At 41.6% G+C, this 10,268-nt stretch overlaps 1 non-coding gene across 1 annotated transcript; it reads left to right on the top strand.

The window, feature by feature from the left end:
- Nucleotides 1-9,631: 9,631 nt before the first annotated feature.
- On the top strand, nucleotides 9,632-9,734 carry LOC149837751 (small nucleolar RNA R71). Its single transcript, XR_016432293.1, has one exon. It is a non-coding gene; the product is annotated as a small nucleolar RNA R71 (small nucleolar RNA).
- Nucleotides 9,735-10,268: the final 534 nt, after the last annotated feature.

The raw sequence follows: 10,268 nt of genomic DNA, 5'->3' as shown, positions 1-10,268 counted from the left end.
TTGGATGCACTCGGATGGGATTAGGTAGGCTCGGTTTGACTAGGTTGAAAGAGATAGGTTCGAGCTAAGGTGGACTCACTAATTGGATTCGGTTTTGAGTTACCTTAGTCAACTAGGTTCGAATTGACTTAGGCTCAACTAAGTTGGACCCAGCTTAGGGTTTGACTAGGCTCGAATGGGCTAAGGTAAGCTCGGTTGACTCACTAGGTTTAGACTAAGTTTTGACCCGAGTTAGGTCTTTGACTAGGTTTGACCAAGATTGGGTTTTGGATGTAGGTTTAGCAAGACTAGGGTGAACTCGGTTTAAGTAGGCTTGAACTAAGTTTGACTCAACTAGGGTTGACTTAGATAAGTTAGGTAGACTAGGTTGACCTAACTTAGGTTAAGGTTGACTCCACTAAACTTGACTAAGGTTGGGCTTTGGTCTTAGACTTGACCTAAGTGCGGTTTAGGCTTTGACTTGGGCTAGGCTAGGTTTTGACTAGACTCAAAGGGGGTGTAGACTAGGGGTTGACTCGACGTAGGCTCGGTTTGACTAGGTTAGGTCTAGACTAAAGTAGTAACCTCCTAATTAAGCTACAATTAATCCAAAGTTCACGATTTTAATGGAGGAGGTTGGAAAAAGGAATGTAATAATTACCAATATTCAAACTTTGAAATGCTTTGGATTCTCAAAAATCGCCCCATTTAAAGAGGGAGTTACACTCCTTAATTGCCTTTAATACCTTTTTGGAAATCTGAAAAGACCAATCTAGAAATCCACGATTTTTGCTTTTCAAGATGGAATTAAAATGCTTTTAATGCTCTATGGAAATCGTGTAACCTAGATTGGAATTTTGGTTTAATTGCAAAACACTTTCCAAAGTTAAGGAGTAACTCCTTCTTTAATACACATTCAAAATTCAAATTTTCCTTAAATGCCTGACACGATTTTTGAAGAATATCCTTTTTCCAAAAGCTTTCCAATTTTCAATTACTTTAATTACCTCCCTTCTCCAAAAATCGCCAACTTCAATGGATGCTACTTTCTAAACTAATAGACTTAATTATACCTAGGGAACAAAAGAACTTAAATGGAAAATCGATTTCCTAGGAGTTAATGCTAACCTAATTCCAAAACTTACCTAAATGCAACCCTAAAAACGGCTAAAAAAAGAAAGACCTAATACATTGAACCTAGACACCTTCCTAACTCAACTAATGACCATTAAGACTTGCTAAAAAAAATCGACCAAGAGCTCCAGGGGAGCTCTAATGGCTGCCGCCCCACCTTGAGGAAGAAGAAGAACCACACGAAAATAAAAAAACTAAAATTATAAATTAACAAAAAGCAATAAAACTAAATAACCACTAATTTGATAAAACTAAATTAGAGAATAATACAAAGGACTCCTAATTACACCAAGGCTAACAAGAACAGCACTATGCTGGAATTAAAAACATGAAAAAAAAAAGAAAACTTGATTTTTATAATTTTCAACAATAGACTCAAAACACAAAAACGAAAAATTGATTAAAACAACTAATTAAATCAATCCTAAAACAATGAAATGACTAACACAACTATATACTGCTGTTAACACCTAAAACACACAGCAACTACACGATTCACCAACATCAACACAAACATTTAACAAAAATACAAAGATCGGCTAGAATATCTCTAGCCGAAATTTTTCTTTTTCTTTTTCAAAAATACAATCAAAACAAGACAAGCAGCACCCACAATCAAAATGAATTAAAATAAACTTTTTGGAATAGGATTTTCAGCAAAACAACACAATACACATGCTGGACAAAACAAAAATATCAAAACAGAAAAATATTTTTGTAAAAATCAAGAATCGGCTAGAATAAGTCTAGCCGATTTTGGATTTTTTTTCTTTTTAATTAAAACCAAATACAACCCACACAAAAACCGAATAAAGTAAATCAAAATGAACACTTTTTTTTATTGGATTTTCTGTAAAACAATATCAAGAACACTTATGACAAACTTGAAGAATCGGCTAGATGAAGATCTAGCCGATTTTTATAAAAAAGATGAAAAATCAATAAAAACTCGATTCCAATGAATCAATCAAATAAATAAACCTAAGCTAACGTGCTGGCCTATGCACGAATGCTATTCTAAGGTTGAAATAAAAAGAAAAACAAGAAACATACAGAAAATAACAAAACAAAAACCACACACACAAATCGGTTTTATCTAGAAGAGAAGGAAGAAGAAGACCTACCTTTTGGAAGATCCGACGACCGGGGGGATGAAGAAGAGCGGACCGTGGCTGGAGGTAAACGTCTTCTACAGTTCAAGGATGCTGTACTTCACCAAAAACGGCACCTATTGCAGCTGCTACACGTTGGAGATCCACCGGTGATGGAATGTGAGCCGATTCGCGATCGGAGGGTGTAGAAAGCCGGATGGAGGTAGGGTCGGCTCACCTTGGTGGTGTGTTGCGCACTCCCGCCCAAGGTTAATGGTCTCCACCTCTGCTACACCTGCAAAAGTACAGAAAAATGGTGAAAAGACAGCAAGGAATAAGAAAGAAATGAAAAGAAACCAAAGAAAGCTTGAAAATATGCTTGAAAATCAAGCATAGGTCGATCTTCAATGGCCAACACTTGGGGAAGATGGAGAGGAAGGAGCTGCTGCTGTAGAGTCACTGTAGGGGGCGTCCAAACACAGCCAAAGACGCCTAGGGTTCTTGAAAAAAAACTATTTATAGTTTTGACATTTTTCAGAAAGAGTGTTAAAAAATAAAATATTGCTAGGCGCCACTTTCTGGGGGGTTTTTAGAAAAACTTTTTGAAATGAGTATGGATAGGTGTGTGGGTTGGGTTTTGGGCTTTCTAAGAGTTGATCCAAGGTCCAATTGACCTAATTGGGTCGGATATGGATCCGATCCACCTCGAAATCCGTGCCCAAACACTGAAATAGCCATAACTCTCTCATTTTAACTCCGATTTTTCTGAAATTCGAACCATAGCCCCTTACTATCAAAACACATCTAAACATGGGTTTAAAACCTTAAACTTGATACAAAACGCATGAAAAACTTGTTTACATGATGTGCATTTCATGCATCATCAAATACCCCCATGCTTGAATGTTTGTTAGTCCCTTAACAAACCCTAATCATGATATGCACTGAAGACAAGAAATGCTAAGCATGAATGCATAATACTACCTCACTTTCGTAGGAATCACGGTTGCATTTAGCGTATGCAACAAGCCCTTTAAACCCCTAGCTTACACTAGTGGACGAGTAAGGTCTCGTGAGGGTTTGCAGCGATGCTACCCACAAACATCAATAAAATGCAAGGATGATCTTTCAAAAATATTAGGCTCTTAAGAATGCAGTTGTAACAAATATTTCATGTAATTGACATTCTCAAAACAAGTTTAAAAATCTCATGCCTCCACAGTAAAAATTCTTTTCCTTCACTTTTCTAATATTGTAGCTAGTTCAAGATTTTTCTCCGAAAATCAAGTATTCTCATGTTTTACTCATTTATTCTCACTTGTATATTTTCTGCACAGTAATGCACATATACTTAAGCAATGAAAATTTTCTCATTCAGCACATTCTTTTTCTTTCATTTTCAACTTTTGATCTCTTGCGCATTCTTCTCATATGAGCACTATTTCGAATAGTCAGTTTTCGTGACCCGTGTAGCGAGCTTTGGGTCAGTGACTCCCAAGTCGGCCGACCTTAGGGCACTAGATACAGAGTATCCCTCGGACTTAATTGCTCGAGTCACTAGACCTTCTATTCTAATAGTTTACGTATAGTCTTCCTCTTGTCATGTGCAATGTCTCTATCTCTTAGGCTTTCTATGCAGTCCATGTAACAAGCTTTCGAACCGGTGGCTCCCAAGTCAGTTGGCTTTGGGGCACCAGGTGTAAAACACCCTTCAGATTCTACTTACTCGAACTGCAAAGGCCACAAATATAGACTTAGACAAGAAGATGATCTCCTTCGTTATCCTTTTCGTTAAGACACTCAAACACTTCATCTCGTGTCTGAGTTCCACTACTAGGATTCACGAATACATCAACAACTAAACGTAGCTCTATTCTTTTAAACTCATTTTTCAAACACATCTTTCCATTGCTTATTTCTTCCTCAAAACATACTGTGCATACTTATACAAAAGTGATTCAACATTTTCTAACAATCAAATACTATCTTTTCTTTGAATTATCTCATAAACAACTACTATATTTGATTCAGTTCAGAAAAAAAATTTATGGGGCTTAAAAATTTTTAAACTGTTAGATTATGCCAAAAACAATCATATATGCTACACTTTGTTCTTAAATGCCTACTTTGATTACCAGTCATACAAAATTTTTTTTTGTGTATTTTTGTGTGCATGCATCTAAACCACCCCCCCATGCTTGAATGACACTGTCTCTAGTGGCATACAAAATGAATAAAAATGTAATGCAAATGCACACTAAAAGACACTAACAAAAATATGGGAGAAAGGATAGATACAACTTGATTTGCTCTGAGCTTTTGAAGTTGATTTTCCTCTGATTCTTGAATTCTTTGAAAACTCTTCTCTGTACCTGGTAATTGATACACTAATTGTTAAGTTCATCCTGCATACATCAAAACACAAATTAGCACATGTGAAATGAAATACTAAATAATAAAAAAAAAACTCTGAAATGAAAAATAAATAATGTACATATCATACATCCCTCTGGTCGAATCTTCATGCCTTCGTGAGATGCACTATCTCACACTCACCATCCTGTAAGGCATCTGAAATGAATGGCTTCAGTCTTTGCCCATTTACTTTGAATGTACCTTGGGTCATAGGATCGAATAATGTCACTGCTCCATGGGGAAATACTTCTTTTACAATGTATGGACCTGTCCATCTCGATCTTAACTTCCCTGGGAATAAATGTAAACGAGAATTGTATAGCCACACTTTCTGATCTGGCTCAAACACTTTTCTGACAATATGCTTATCATGAAATGCTTTTATGCGAGCCTTGTATAATTTGGCATTCTCATATGCATCATTCCTGAGTTCCTCTAATTCTGAGAGCTGAAGTGCTCTCTCTTTGCCAGCCTGGGTGAGGTCAAAATTCAATCTCTTTATAGCCCAGTACGCTCTATGCTCTAGCTCGACAGGAAGATGGCATGCTTTCCCGAATACAAGGCGATACGGAGACATGCCAATGGGAGTCTTGAATGCAGTTCTATATGCCCAAAGTGCATCATCTAAGCGCTGGGACCAATCCTTGCGGTCCGGACGAACTGTCTTTTCTAAAATTCGCTTAATCTCCCTATTGGACACTTCAACCTGTCCACTAGTCTGCGGATGATATGGAGTGGTGAATCTATGATTGACAGAATATCTTCTCAGCAGAGAAGCTATCTGAACATTCCTAAAATGCTTGCCACCATCGCTAATCATCGCACGTGGCACTCCAAAACGACTGAAAATGTTGTGCTTAATGAACTTAAGCACTACTCTGTGATCATTGGTCTTGGTGGCCACAGCCTCGACCCACTTGGACACATAATCAACCGCCACCAGAATATATAAATTTCCGAATGAGGGCGGAAATGGTCCCATGAAATCAATGCCCCAAACATCAAAAATTTCGACTATCAAAATCGGTAGCAAGGGCATCATGTCCCTCTTGGACATGTTTCCAATCTGCTGACATCGCAGGCATCGCCTACAGAACTCATGAGCGTCCCTGTGGAGTGTGGGCCAATAAAATCCTGACTGCAAAACCTTTGCAGCCGTCTTCCTACTACTAAAATGCCCTCCACAGGCTAACGAATGGGAAAAATTCAAAATGGATTGGTATTCCTCCTCCGGAACGCATCTCCTAATGATCTGATCTGCACAGTATTTGAACAACTCCGGTTCATCCCAATAATAGTGCCTCACCTGAGATAGGAACCTCTCACGCTCATTCTTGTTCCAATGCTCAGGTATCTGCCTCGAAACCAGATAGTTCACAATATCTGCAAACCAGGGTAACTGCGATGTACTGACTGACATGATCTGCTCGTCGGGGAAAGAATCACTGATCGGTCTCTGATCCTGCGTGGTCTCCACGATCAGTCTGGAAAGATGGTCTGCTACTACATTCTCGCTTCCTTTCTTATCTCGAATCTCGAGATCAAACTCTTGTAGTAGTAGGACCCAACGAATCAATCTCGGTTTGGTGTCTTTCTTATTCAACAAATATTTCAATGCAGAATGATCAGAATAGACAACCACCTTCGAACCGAGTAAATAGGACCTAAATTTATCCAATGCGAAAACTACCGCAAGTAGTTCCTTCTCTGTCGTAGTATAATTCATCTGTGCATCAGACAGAGTTCTACTCGCATAGTAGATCACATAGGGCTTCCTATCAATGCGTTGTCCTAGAATGGCCCCCATAGCATAATCAGAAGCATCGCACATAATCTCAAATGGGAGAGTCCAATCTGGAGGTCTCAAAATAGGTGCAGTAATCAAGGCCTCTTTGAGAATCTCAAAGGCCTTCATACAATCCTCACCGAAAACAAAGGGCTGGTCTTTCTCCAATAACGTGCAAAGCGGTCGAGAGATTTTGCTGAAATCTTTTATGAACCGCCTGTAAAATCCCGCATGCCCTAAAAATGATCGAATCTGCCTCACAGAGGTGGGTGGAGTCAAACGAGAAATGGATTCCACCTTTGCTCTGTCAACCTCAATACGATGCTTGGACACAATGTGTCCTAACACAATCCCCTCCTGGACCATAAAATGGCTCTTTTCCCAACTCAGGACGAGATTGGTCTCCACACACCTACTCAGTACTCGAGCAAGTTTATGGAGGCAATCTTCAAAAGAAGAGCCATACACTGAAAAGTCGTCCATAAAAACTTCCATCACATCATCAATCATGTCCGAGAAGATAGCAAGCATGCACCTCTGAAAAGTAGCCGGGGCATTACAGAGCCCAAAAGGCATACGTCTAAATGCGAAGGTGCCATAAGGACATGTAAACGTGGTCTTCTCTTGGTCGTCAGGATGGACAGCTACCTGATTGTATCCTGAATATCCGTCTAGAAAGCAGTAGTAGCTCTGTCCTGCGAGTCGCTCTAAGATCTGATCAATAAATGGCAATGGGAAATGATCTTTCCTAGTTGCCACATTCAACTTCCTATAATCGATGCAGACTCGCCATCCTGTAGTGGTCCTCATCGGAATTCTCTCACCCTTCTCATTCTCAACCACAGTGAGTCCTGACTTCTTCGGCACAACTTGAATCGGACTGACCCACTGACTATCAGAAATAGGATAAATGATTCCGGCATCCAACCACTTCACCACTTCTTTCTTCACCACTTCCTTCATGTTGGGATTTAGCCTTCTCTGCATATCCCTAAATGGCTTGATTTCCTCATTACAATGGATCCTATGCATGCAGAATGAAGGATCAATCCCCTTTAGATCAGCAACTCCCCATCCAATCGCTGCCTTGTGCTCCCGAAGAATAGTCAGCAATCTCTGTTCCTGCTCTTCAGTGAGCAAGGACGAGATGATCACAGGCAGAGTCTCATCATCTCCGAGATATGCATACTTGAGTGAATCCGGTAAGGGTTTCAACTCAAGTTTCGGAGGCGACTCGATCGACGATTTGGCGGGGGTCTCCGCAAGTGGTGGAAGGGGTTCCCTGACTGCTCCCCAAGGTGGTCTCTCCGACGACACTCTAGACACATCTACACTATCTAAACCGCTATTCTTCTCTATATGGTACAAATCTAAAGAATCCTCAGTAATGTACAACTCGGGCTGCTCCTCCACTAACTCCTGTGCAATGTCTACATGAAAGCAGTCCATGTCTCCTGCTGGTCCCATCGCGGCATTGAAAATATTCAGTTTTACCTTCCTATTGCCAAATGAGAGATCCATGGCTCCAGTTCTACAATTGATGCACGCATTGGCAGTCGCCAAGAATGGTCTGCCTAAAATAATCGGAGTCTGGTGCTGGCTGTCTACTCCTTCCATATCAAGGATAATGAAATCGACTGGAAAATAAAAGTCATCCACTTTAACTAGCACGTCCTCCAAGACACCTCTCGGTACCTTGACGGAACGATCTGCCAGTCGAAGTGTAATCGGAGTCGATCTCATCTCCCCTAACCCGAAAGAATCAAAGAAATATTCGGGAAGAATGTTCACGCTTGCTCCAAGATCGAGCAATGCGCGTTCTATCCGGATGTTCCCTATAGTACAAGCAATGATAGGTGCTCCAGGGTCCTTGAGCTTGGGTGGTGTCTGATGCTGAAGTACTGAACTCACCTGCTCAGTCAGATGGACCCTGTTAGGAACTCGCTCTCTGGATTTCCTCTTTTGCGTACATAGCTCCTTCAGAAATTTGGCATAAGCCGGCACCTGCTGAATAGCATCGAGCAAAGGTAGGTTGATCTGTACATGCTTGAAGATATCAAGCATGTCCTGGATCTTCGCACCTTGCTTCCCTCTATAACCAGGAGACTCTAATGCTTTGGGATAGGGTGGTGGGGGGATATACTCTGCTGGCTCCTCCTCTTTGCGAGAAGGCTCACTCCTATCCTTCTTCTTCTCTGAGGATAAAGATGATGAAGGTGATGATGGGGATGGGGATGATGATTGAGCCGACGTAGGTGAAACAATGGTCTCTGGCTCCTCTATCTTCTCTCTACTCTCAACGTGATACTCACGTCCACTCCTCAAGGCCATAACTGATTTAGCCTGCTGCTGTGTCTCAGTATGAAATAGGCCTCCAGTCATCTGGTCCTTACCCTTCGGGTTCATGACAGCCTGACTCGGCAATGTACCCTCGGGTCTCCTACTAATAGCCTCAGCTAACTGTCCCATTTGCGACTCTAACTTCGCAATGGACTGCGTATGTGAGCTCAAAATCTGGCTACACTTCTCGAAGGCGTTCTGATTAGAGGTTTTCACCTCTTGGAATGCCTGGAGAAGTCTCTCCTCAAAAGATGTCTGCGGGGCAGACTCCTGCTGAATCGGGGAAGGAACTGAAGAAGAAGAAGACTGAGCATAGTTCGGTCTTTGAAATGGCTGAGTAAAAGATGGCTGCCGAACTGGCTGAGAGGAAGAAGGCATCTGTATAGAAGACTGTGGATTCTTCCATGAAAAATTGGGATGGTTACGCCAACCCGGATTATATGTCGATGAAAATGGGTTATTTGGCGGTCTGACGTAACCCTGAGCTGCCTGAACTTGTTCTTGAACAAATTCAGGGTACTGAGCTGCTGAAGGGCACTCAGTGATCTCGTGTGCCGGACTGGCACAAAGAGTACACACCTGCTGTGTAGTGGATGGTCCTGAGAGAAGCTGGTCCAGCTTCTGAGCAATCATGTCTACTTTACACTGTAGTGCAGTAGATGGACCAATCTCAAGAACGCCAGCTTTCTTCTGAATGCTGGGTGTGGCTCTAACAGAATGAGAGCTCGAAGCATGGTGGAGTGAATTCTCGGCCAATGTATCAAATAGCCTCCATGCTTCGTCCTCGCTCTTCAGCATGAATGTCCCACCGCATGAAGAGTCGATCATCTGACGATTCTTGTCAGACAATCCATCATAGAAACTCTGCACCAGTTGCCATTTCGGCACCTGATGATGGGGGCATTTCCTGAGGAGATCCTTCATTCTCTCCCAGGTCTCATGAAAGCGCTCACCATCTAGCTCTGAAAAGCTAGTGATGGCTCTACGATATTGGTTCGTGCGACCAATGGGAAAGTATTTCCGAAGAAACTCCTGTTGCAACTGATCCCAGGACTCTATTTCTACAGAATCTAAGGACTTTAGCCAATACTTGGCTTTGTCCTTCAATGAAAAAGGGAATAGAGTCAACCTCAACGCATCATCATCGAAATTTTGTATCTTAACAGTAGAACAGATTTCGAGGAATTCATCTAAGTGTCGGTAGGGATCCTCATGACTAAGGCCATAAAAGGATGGAAGCATTTGAATAATGCTGGCCTTAATCTCATAATGTGGCGCTCCTACATCGGGTCTCCGAATGTAGGATGCCTGAACATAGTCTGTGGGAATGAAGTATTCCCGCAGAGGGCGCGAAAGAACTGGGGGTGGAGGTGGAGGATCCATGTCAGCCATTGTTGCCGAACTTCGATGAGAATGTAAAATTCTCTCTGGGTTGTCAACAAATGGGTGTAATGGGGTTCCTAGACCTCGTCGACCCTGCATACACTGGTACTAAGACCAGATGTAAGCAAACGACCTAACTA

This window comes from Nuphar pumila, chromosome 5 (genome assembly GCF_984573655.1).
Source record: "Nuphar pumila chromosome 5, dmNupPumi1.hap1.1, whole genome shotgun sequence".
Lineage (NCBI taxonomy): Eukaryota > Viridiplantae > Streptophyta > Magnoliopsida > Nymphaeales > Nymphaeaceae > Nuphar > Nuphar pumila.
The sequence above is the reverse complement of the archived record's forward strand: the minus strand, read 5'-3'. Positions and strand labels throughout refer to the sequence as shown.